This window comes from Arachis stenosperma, chromosome 4, assembly GCF_014773155.1.
Source record: "Arachis stenosperma cultivar V10309 chromosome 4, arast.V10309.gnm1.PFL2, whole genome shotgun sequence".
In the NCBI taxonomy this organism is placed as follows: Eukaryota; Viridiplantae; Streptophyta; class Magnoliopsida; order Fabales; family Fabaceae; genus Arachis; species Arachis stenosperma.
Genome location: NC_080380.1, coordinates 87,457,148 through 87,467,973, shown reverse-complemented (window position 1 = coordinate 87,467,973; position 10,826 = coordinate 87,457,148). Strand labels below are relative to the sequence as shown.

Genomic DNA, 10,826 nt, shown 5'->3' with positions numbered 1-10,826 from the left:
GGTGGTTAAGACAGGAGCTGAATGAGTCTCCATATACTGAAAAGTCATCCATGAAGACTTCCAGAAATTTCTCTACCATGTCTGAGAAGATAGAGAGCATGCCCTCTGAAAGGTTGCAGGTGCATTGCACAGACCAAAAGGCATTCTCCTATAGGCAACACGCCAGAAGGGCAGGTAAATGCTGTTTTCTCTTGGTCCTGGGGATCTACTGCAATTTGGTTGTAGCCTGAATAGCCATCCAAAAAGCAGTAATAGTCATGACCAGCTAGTCCTCTCTAGCATTTGGTCTATGAATGGTAAAGGAAAATGATCCTTTCTGGTGGCTGTATTGAGCTTCTGTAGTCAATACACATACGCCACCCTGTGACTGTTCTTGTAGGAACCAGTTCATTTTTTTTTTTTCATTATGAACCACTGTCATGCCTCCCTTCTTGGGAACAACTTGGACAGGGCTCACCCAGGGGCTATCAGAAATAGGATAAATAATCCCAGCCTCTAGTAATTTAGTGACCTCTTTCTGCACCACCTCCTTCATGGCTGGATTTAGCCGCCTCTGTGGTAGACCACTGGTTTGGCATTATCCTCCAATAGGATCTTGTGCATGCATCTAGCTGGGCTATGCCCTTAAGATCACTTATGGACCACCCAAGAGCTGTCTTGTGCGTCCTTAGCACTTGAATCAGTGCTTCCTCTTCCTGTGGATCTAAAGCAGCTTAATCACTGGAAAAGTGTCACCCTCTCCTAGAAATGCATATTTCAGAGATGGTGGTAGAGTTTGAGTTCAGTTTGGGAGGTTTATCCTCCTCCTGAGGAATTTTTGAAAATTCCTTTACTTCCTCTAGTTCTTCTTGATCAGGTTGAGCATCTTTGAAGATGTCCTCAAGCTCTGATTCTAGGCTTTCAGTCATATTGATCTCTTCTACCAGAGTCAATAATGTCAGCGCCCATGCAGTCATCTGGTGTGTCTGATGCTGCATTGCTTTCACAGCATTCACTTGAACTCATCCTCATTGACTCTCAGGGTCACTTCCCCTTTTTGTACATCAATGAGAGTTCGTCCAGTTGCTAGGAATGGTCTTCCTAGAATGAGAGTTGCACTTTTGTGCTCTTCCATTTCCAGCACCACAAAGTCAGTGGGAAAGGCAAATGGCCCAACCTTGACAATCATGTCCTCTATTATGCCTGATGGGTGTTTAATGGAGCCATCTGCAAGTTGGAGGCATATCCTGGTTGGTTTTGACTTCTCCAGCCAACCCAAGCTTTCTGATAGTGGATGCAGGTATTAGATTGATGCTTGCTCCAAGATCACATAGGGCTGTCTTGGTGCAAGCTCCTTCTAATGTGCATGGTATTATAAAGCTTCCAGGATCTTGAAGCTTTTCTGGTAACTTTTTAGTATGACTGCACTGCATTCTTTCAGTGAGAAACACTTTTTTCATTTCTCTCCAATCCTTCTTATAACTTAAGACCTCTTTCATGACCTAGCATAAGAAGGTATTTGCTCAAGTGCCTCTGCAAACGGAATCTTATTTCAAGAGTCCTTAGATAGTCTGCAAAGCGGCAAATTGCTTATCCTGTTCCGCTTTGCGGAGTTTCTGAGGATAAGGCATCTTGGCTTGATATTCCTCAACCTTAGATGCTGCAGGTTTATTCCTTACAGAAGTGGTTGAAGAAGCCTTGTTAGAGGGACAATTATCAGCACTCTCAGGTGTCTAATCCTCCTTGGGCGTTTGAACGCCAGGAATGGGTGAAGATTGGGCGTTAAACGCCAACTTCTCCCCCCTTTTCTGGCGTTTGAACGCCAGAACTGGGCAAGGAATGGGCGTTTAACGCCAACTTTCCTTCCCTTTCTGGCGTTTGAACGCCAATAATGTTCCTCTCTGGGCTCTTGTTGTCCTTAGAGGGATTTTGAACAGTGGTTTGGTTATCCTCTGTCAATTGTTCTTTGTTTGCCTTCTTGATCCTTTGAGCAGTGGTGTTCAGTGTTTTCCCACTCCTTAGTCGAACTGCTTGACATCCTTCTGTTATCTGTTTAGTTATTTGCTGTTTTGCTTGATTCAACTGCAGTTCTATGTTCTTGTTAGCAACTTTAGTATCATGGAGCATTTCTTTAAATTCTGCTAACTGTTCTGTCATCAGGAGCAATTGTTGATTAAGCTCATTCATCTGTTCTTGAGGATTAGGATCAGTGACTAATGCCATGACCTCCTCTTTTGGAACGAACTCACTGCTAGAATATAAGTATTGGTTTCTAGCAACAGTGTCTATAAGCTCTTGAGCTTCTTCAATTGTCTTCCTCATGTGTATAGATCCACCAGCTGAGTGGTCTAAAGACATCTGAGCTTTTTCTGTGAGCCCATAGTAGAAGATGTCTAACTGTACCCACTCTGAAAACATTTCAGAGGGGCATTTTCTAAGCTACCTCTATACCTCTCCCAGGCATTATAAAGGGATTCATTATCCTCTTGTTTAAAGCCTTGGATGTCCAGCCTTAGCTGTGTCATCCTCTTTGGAGGGTAGAAATGATTCAGGAATTTGTCTGATAACTGTTTCCATGTCTTTATGCTTGCTGTAGGTTGGTTATTCAACCACCTTTTTGCTTGATCTTTTACAGCAAATGGAAACAGTAATAGTCTGTAGACATCCTGATCTACCTCTTTATCATGTACTGTGTCAGCAATTTGTAAGAACTGTGCCAGAAACTCAGTAGGTTCTTCCTGTGGAAGACCGGAATACTGGCAATTTTGCTGCACTATGATAATGAGTTGAGGGTTTAGCTCAAAGCTGCTTGCTTTGATGGGAGGTATACAGATGCTACTCCCATATGCAGCTATAATGGGGTTAGCATATGACCCCAGAGTCCTCTTGGACTGATTAATTCCACTTGAGTCCATAATGGACAAAAGGAAAATGATAATGATTGCAAAGAGATAAATTTTGTTTGTTTTTTTCTTTTTTTTTTTAATATATAACCGAAAAAGTAAAAATAAAATAAAACAAAAGGAAAATAAAACAAAAATTCGAAAATCAAAAAGAAAAATAAGATCAAAGCAAATTGAGAACTGAATCAATTAGTTAATTAAAAAGATTTTGAAAACAGCAATTAAAAAGATATGATTGAAAAGTTTTTATGAAAAAGATTTGGTTTTTAAAAAGAAGAAAGAGAAAAACAACAAAAAGACACCAAACTTAAAATTTTTAGAAAATCAAACACTAATTTTCGAAAATTTTAAAGGAAAAACACAAAGAGGACACCAAACTTAGAATATGAAACTAGACTCAAATAAAAGACTCTAAACCAATAAAAATAAACAGTCCTAATCTAAGCAACAAGATAAGCCGTCAGTTGTCTAAACTCGAACAATCCCCGGCAACGGCGCCAAAAACTTGGTGCACGAAATTGCAATAACACTTTTGCAATCCCGCACAACTAACCAGCAAGTGCACTGGGTCGTCCAAGTAATACCTTGCGTGAGCAAGGGTCGATCCCACGGAGATTGTCGGCTTGAAGCAAGCTATGGTTACCTTGTAAGTCTTAGTCAGGATATCAGAAATTATCAAGATTGATTTGTAAAAAGCAAAAGAACATGAAATGATTACTTGTTTTGCAGTAATGGAGAATATGCTGGGGCTTTGGAGATGCTCCATCTTCCGAATCTCTGCTTTCCTACTGTCATCTTCATCAAACACGCAAGGCTCCTTCCATGGCAAGCTGTATGTAGGGTTTCACCGTTGTCAGTGGCTACCTCCCATCCTCTCATTGGAAATACGTCCCTGATGCTCTGTCACAGCATCGGCTATCCATCTGTCGGTTCTCAATCAGGCCGGAATAGAATCCAGTGATTCTTTTGCGTCTGTCACTAACGCCCCGCCTTCAGGAGTTTGAAGCACGTCACAGTCATTCAATCATTGAGTCCTACTCAGAATACCACAGACAAGGTTTAGACCTTCCGGACTCTCTTGAATGCCGCCATCAGTTCTAGCTTATACCACGAAGATTCCTGATTAAAGAATCCAAGAGATACCTACTTAATCTAAGGTAGAACAGAGGTGGTTGTCAGGCACATGTTCATAGTTGAGAATGTTGATGAGTGTCACGGATCATCACATTCATCCGGGTTAGGAGCAAGTGATATCTTAGAATGGAAGCAAGCATGATAGAATAAGAAACAGTAGTAATTGCATTAATCCATCAAAACACAGCAGAGCTCCTCACCCCCAACCATGGGGTTTAGAGACTCATGCTGTGGAAGGTACACAAGAAACGTGTAAAAATGTCATGATGTCATAAGGTGTCGATTACAATGTCAAAAGATCCTATAAATAGTAAAAGCTAGTATCCTAAGGTTTACAGAAATGAGTAAATGACAGAAAAATCCACTTCCGGGCCCACTTGGTGTGTGCTTGGGCTGAGCATTGAAGCTTTTATGTGTAGAGACGTTTTCTGGAGTTAAACGCCAGCTTTCATGCCAGTTTGGGCGTTTAACTCCAAGTTTTATGCCAGTTCCGGCGTTTAACGCTGGAATTTCTGATGCTGATTTGCCACGCCGGTTTGGGCCATCAAATCTTGGGCAAAGTATGGACTATCATATATTGCTGGAAAGCCCAGGATGTCTACTTTCCAATGCCGTTGACAGCGCGCCAATTGGGCTTCTGTAGCTCCAGAAAATCCACTTCGAGTGCAGGGAGGTCAGAATCCAATAGCATCTGCAGTCCTTTTCAGTCTCTGAATCAGATTTTTGCTCAGAACCTTCAATTTCAGTCAGAAAATACCTGAAATCACAGAAAAACACACAAACTCATAGTAAAGTCCAGAAAAGTGAATTTTAAATAAAAACTAATAAAAATATAATAAAAACTAACTAAAAGATACTAAAAACATACTAAAAACACTGCCAAAAAGCGTATAAATTATCCGCTCATCACCTTCGTAGCCACAGCTAAGGCTGTGATTGATGTTGATAGAGGTGAACTGATCATTCAAGTGAATGAGGAGTCCTTTGTGTTTAAGGCTCAAGGATATCCCTCTGTCACCATAGAGAGGAAGCATGAAGAGCTTCTCTCAAAACAGAGTCAAACAGAGCCCCCACAGTCAAACTCTAAGTTTGGTGTTGGGAGGCCACAACCAAACTCTAAGTTTGGTGTTGAACCCCCACATTCAAACTCTAAGTTTGGTGTTGGGAGGTTCCAACATTGCTCTGAGCATTTGTGAGGCTCCATGAGAGCCCACTGTCAAGCTACTGACATTAAAGAAGCGCTTGTTGGGAGGCAACCCAATGTTATATTTTATCTAGTTTCCTTTGTTATTTTATATTTTTTTGTAGGTTGATGATCATAAGAAGTCACAAAATCAATTGAAAAAGCAAAAACAGAATGAAAAATAGGAAGAAAAACAGCACACCCTGGAGGAAGATGTTGCTGGCGTTTAAACGCCAGTAAGGCTAGCAGTTGGGCGTTTAACGCCCAGTCTGGCACCATTCTGGGCGTTTAACGCCAGAAAGGGGCACCAGACTGGCGTTAAACGCCAGGAAAGGGCAAGAACCTGGCGTTAAACGCCAGAAATGGGCACCAGCCCGGCGTTTAACACCAGATTTGGCACAAAACGTGTTTTTGTATGCCAATTGGTGCAGGGATGACTTTTCCTTGACACCACAGGATCTGTGGACCCCACAGGATCCCCCACCAACCCCACCACCCTCTCTCTTCTTCTTCACCCATTCACCAATCAACTCAACACCTCTTCCCCAAAAACCCTTCACCTATCAAATCCCACTATTCTCTTCACCCACTCACATCCATCCTTCATAAAACCCCACCTACCCTACCATTCAAATTCAAACCACTTTCCCTCCCAAACCCACCCATACATGACCGAACCATAAGCCCCTCCTCTCCTATATAAACCCTTCTTCACTCCTTCATTTTCACACAACCTCAACACCACTTCTCCCCCTCTTTGGCCGAACACAAAGCCATTCCCTTCTTCCTCATTTCTTCTTCTTCTACTCTCTTCTTTCTTCTTTTGCTCGAGGACGAGCAAACCTTTTAAGTTTGGTGTGGTAAAAGCATTTCTTTTTGTTTTTCCATAACCATTTATGGCATCCAAGGCTGGAGAAACCTCTAGAAAGAGGAAAGGGAAGGCAAAAGCTTCTACCTCCGAGTCATGAGAGATGGAGAGATTCATCTCAAGGGTGCATCAAGACCACTTCTATGAAGTTGTGGCCATGAAGAAGGGTCAACTTTGATCAAAAGGTTGGACCAAGTCCTCATAGATATCTGTGAAGAGGACGCCCAATGGAAGAGAAATTCAAGAGGGAAGCCGGTTCAACTGAGAAGGCATGACCTCAAGCCCATCACTAAGAAAAGGATGGAGCAAACAAGAGATCCTCCTCCTCATGAAGTCCCTAAGATGCCTCAAGGGATGCACTTTCCTCCACAAAACTATTGGGAGCAAATCAACACCTCCCTAGGAGAATTGAGTTCCAACATGGGACAACTAAGGGTGGAGCACCAAGAACACTCCATTCTCCTCCATGAAATTAGAGAAGATCAAAGAATCATGAGAGAGGAGCAACAAAGACAAGGAAGAGACATTGAGGAGCTCAAGCACTCCATAGGATCTTCAAGAGGAAGAACAAGCCGCCATCACTAAGGTGGACCCGTTCTTTAATTTCTTTGTTCTTTGTTTTTCTGTTTTTCGAAATTTTCATGCTTATGTTTATCTATGTTTGTGTCTTGTGATCATTAGTGTCTTAGTGTCTATGCCTTAAAGTTATGAATGCCTATGAATCCATCACCTTTCTTAAATGAAAACTGTTTTTAATCACAAAAGAACAAGAAGTACAGGATTTCAAATTCATCTTTAAAACTAGCTTAATTAGTTTGATGTGGTGACAATACTTTTTGTTTTCTGAATGTATGCTTGAACAGTGCATATGTCTTTTGAATTTGTTGTTCATGAATGTTAAAAATTGTTGGCTCTTGAAAGAATGATGAAAAAGGAGACATGTTACTGAGAATCTGAAAAATCATAAAAATGATTCTTGAAGCAAGAAAAAGCAGTGAATACAAAAAAAAAGGGAGAAAAAAAAAAGAAAGAAAAAGAAAGAAATAAAGTTGTGATCCTGATGCCAAGGCATCTTAGGCTAGTTTCACTAGCATTTCTCTTTTATTTTTAGTTGTTTTATGCATTTTCTTGAGCCTTAAGTAATCATTTGGGCAAAATAGTCATGCTTGTCTTAAATCATTCAAACATGAAGATTTTGATGCAAATTCCATGAGTTTTTAGTTATATTACTTGAATGCTATGAATAAAAGATTTCTCATGAAATTTTGCAAGACTTTGATGCAATTGTTTGGATGATTTCAGGGAAGAAGAGGCTAGGCAAGGAAGCAACAAAATCAATAAAGGAAGCTTGAAGATCACATGTGGAGTTTAAGTTCCAGTTTAAGCTTAAACTGGAACTTAAACTGCCAAGCCATGTAATGCTGAAAGTGGCGTTTAACCTCCAGTTTAACCTTAAACTGGAAGTTAAACGCCAGAATGAGAAATACATCAAAGATGAAATTGGCGTTTAACCTCCAGTTTAAGGTTAAACTGGGAGTTAAACGCCAGAATCATGGAAGTTGAGAAATGCTGAAACTGGCGTTTAACCTCCAGTTTAACCTTAAACTGGAAGTTAAACGCCAGAATGAGAATTTCACCAAGGGAGCATTTCCACGTTTAACCTCCAGTTTAACCTTAAACTGGAGGTTAAACGTGTTCGACACAATTTCTCATCAGGAAGCATTCCCACGTTTAACCTCCAGTTTAACCTTAAACTGGAGGTTAAACGCCAGAAGTAAGAAAGGCACCAGGAGCATTTCCACGTTTAAGCTCCAGTTTAACCTTAAACTGGAGCTTAAACGTGTTCGACTATTTCTCTCCTCCAGGGTTGCTTTCTCATTTCCACGTTTAAGCATCAGTTTAACCTTAAACTGAAGCTTAAACGTGTTCGACCCAATTGCTCCTCCAGGGTTGTTTTCTTCATTTCCACGTTTAAGCTTCAGTTTAACCTTAAACTGAAGCTTAAACGTGTTCGACATTTCACACTCCTTGGTTGCTTTCTTCCATTTCCACGTTTAAGTTTCAGTTTAACCTTAAACTGAAACTTAAACTTCAACTTAAACGCCACTTTTTGAAAGGGTTTCTGGGCCAAATATATTGAAGTTTAAGTTAGCATTTGAGCACAAACATTAACTTAAACATATTATGGTATGAAACCCAATTGAATATCATGGTTTATGGGATTGGGCCTGAAGAATTGATGAGTCTGGAACTTCAATTTGTTGAGTCTTGTGTCATTACTTGTTTATCACTAAGTTTGCTCAATGAATGTTACAGAATTGGATCACAGCCTCATCAGGATTATGGACCATTAACCTAAAGCAAAAGGAAATCAGGGAAAGGCCTCAAAGCCCAAGAAACACAACAGAAGCTCAATTTAGAAAGTGTATAAATAGGATAGAATTTAAGTTAGTCCAGAAGATATTTTTACACACTGGGGGAACTTTTTGATCATTTTGCTAGTTTTCATATTTGTAATTGAATTCTGAGCTATGACACACTAAACCCCTTTCATTGGGTTAGGGAGCTCTATTGTAATTCAATGAATCAATAATAGTTTTATCTTCTTCTTCAATCTTTTCTCTTGAATTTTGTTAGAAAGCTTCTCGATCTAATTCCATTGGGTAGTTGTCTTGGGAAAGAAACTACCCATAATTGGAATCCTTCGGAACCTTGGGAAAGGAATGGAGGATTCATGCTAGAGAAGCTTTCTCACAGTGAATTGGATTGGGGTTTGGATGGATATTGTGACATGTAATCCTACCAAATTGTGGTTCATGAAACTGTGTGGTATAATCAGTGATCGAGCATCATCTCTTCTTATGAACATTTAAACCAAGGGATTGGGAATTTGTTTGTTTTTAGAGAGAATTGGTGAGCCAAGGGATTGGGATCCAATCATATAAGATTGCCAAGCAAAATTCAATGAATGCATTGGTTGAGGAAGGGATAAAAGTTATTTTGATTCGGAGATCTCAATATCTCCTAACACCCAATGAACTCCCTATTTCTGATCTACCACTTTCTCTTTACATTGTGCAATTAATTTCATGCAATCAACCCCATCCCTTTTAATTTCAGCAATTTAGCTTCTCGCTCTTTAATTCATGCAATTTTACATTCCGCAATTCTCATCTAAATCTTGATTCCGCTCAACTAGAACATACTTCTAATCCGAATTGCTCACTCAACCAATCCTTGTGGGATTCGACCTCACTCTATTGTGAGTTTTTACTTGACGATAACCGGTGCACTTGCCGGAAGGAATTTTGCCGATCGTGCAATTTCCTAAATCGTAGCATATCAACTTTATGCACATCAAGTTTATGGCGCCGTTGCCGGGGATTGGTTTTCGATTGACAATTCTCAAATTGGAAGTTAACTAGATTGAGCATTTTTCTTATTTTGTTAATTTAGTTCAAGTTACTTGTTGAATTTTAATTTCTGCACTCTGTTATTTGCTTTTTCTTCTTATGCCTTTCAATTCAAGCAACTAACTCACTGACCCACTAACTATTTGAATTAATTCCTCAACTGCTCTAACCATACTCTTCCATTAACCAAGAGTATTTCACTTGTTTGCTGTCTGTGCTGTGTTCTTGTATGATAGGTAGGAGAGGAGAGACATCAACTCCTCCATATACCGAACCAGAGAGGATCCTTCATAGACTGAGAAGGGAAGCAAGAGGGAAGAGAGTACTGAGAGAAGAAGAATCTGAAGGAGAATCTGAGGACAATTTTGAGGAAGCTCTAGATCTCAACATGGATAGAGAAGTTCACAACCATGAGAGAGCTGATGGAAACAATGCCATTCCCGAGAGGAGGGTTCTTGGTTCATACATAAACCCAACCTCTAGGAATTGTGGTAGCAGTATTCAGAAACCACCCATTCAGGCCAACAATTTTGAACTCAAACCACAGCTAATATCACTGGTGGAGAATCATTGTTCATTTGGTGGGAGTGCTAATGAAGATCCAAACCAACATCTCACAAAATTCCTGAGAATTTGCGACACTGTGAAGTCCAATGGAGTCCAGGAAGATGCCTATAAACTGCTCTTGTTCCCATTTTCACTTAGGGACAAGGCAGCTAAATGGCTGGAATCATTCCCAAGGGGGAGCCTAACAACGTGGGATGAGGTGGAAAGCAAGTTTCTGGCACGTTTCTACCCCCCACAAAAGGTCAATAGGCTTCGATCTGAGGTTCAGACTTTTAAACAACAAGATGGTGAAACTCTCTACGAGGCATGGGAGAGGTTCAAGGATTTGACAAGGAGATGCCCACCAGACATGTTCCATGACTGGGTGCAATTGCATATTTTCTATGATGGACTCTTATGAATCAAGGAAGGCTGTAGACCATTCATCAGGAGGTTCATTGAACAGGAAGAAGACTGTGGAAGAAGCCATTGAAGTGATTGAGACAGTGGCTGAGAATGAGTACTACTATGCTTCAGAGAGGCACAACACTAAGGGAGTCATGGAGCTGAACCATGTTGATACAATTCTAGCCCAAAACAAGGTGTTTGCCAAGCAACTAGCAGAGCTCACCAGGAAATTAGACACAAATCAAGTGGCTGCAATACACACACAAGATCAAGAGGAAGTAAGCATTGAAGGAGGTGATTGGGAAGAGGCCAACTATGTGGGAAACCAACAAAAGCAATCATATGATCCACATTCCAACACTTACAACCCAGGATGGAAAAACCACCCAAAC

General features: G+C 40.6%; 1 non-coding gene across 1 annotated transcript; it reads right to left on the bottom strand.

Moving 5' to 3' along the window:
* Positions 1-10,294: 10,294 nt before the first annotated feature.
* LOC130977179 (small nucleolar RNA R71) lies at positions 10,295-10,398 on the bottom strand. Its single transcript, XR_009084884.1, has one exon. It is a non-coding gene; the product is annotated as a small nucleolar RNA R71 (small nucleolar RNA).
* Positions 10,399-10,826: the final 428 nt, after the last annotated feature.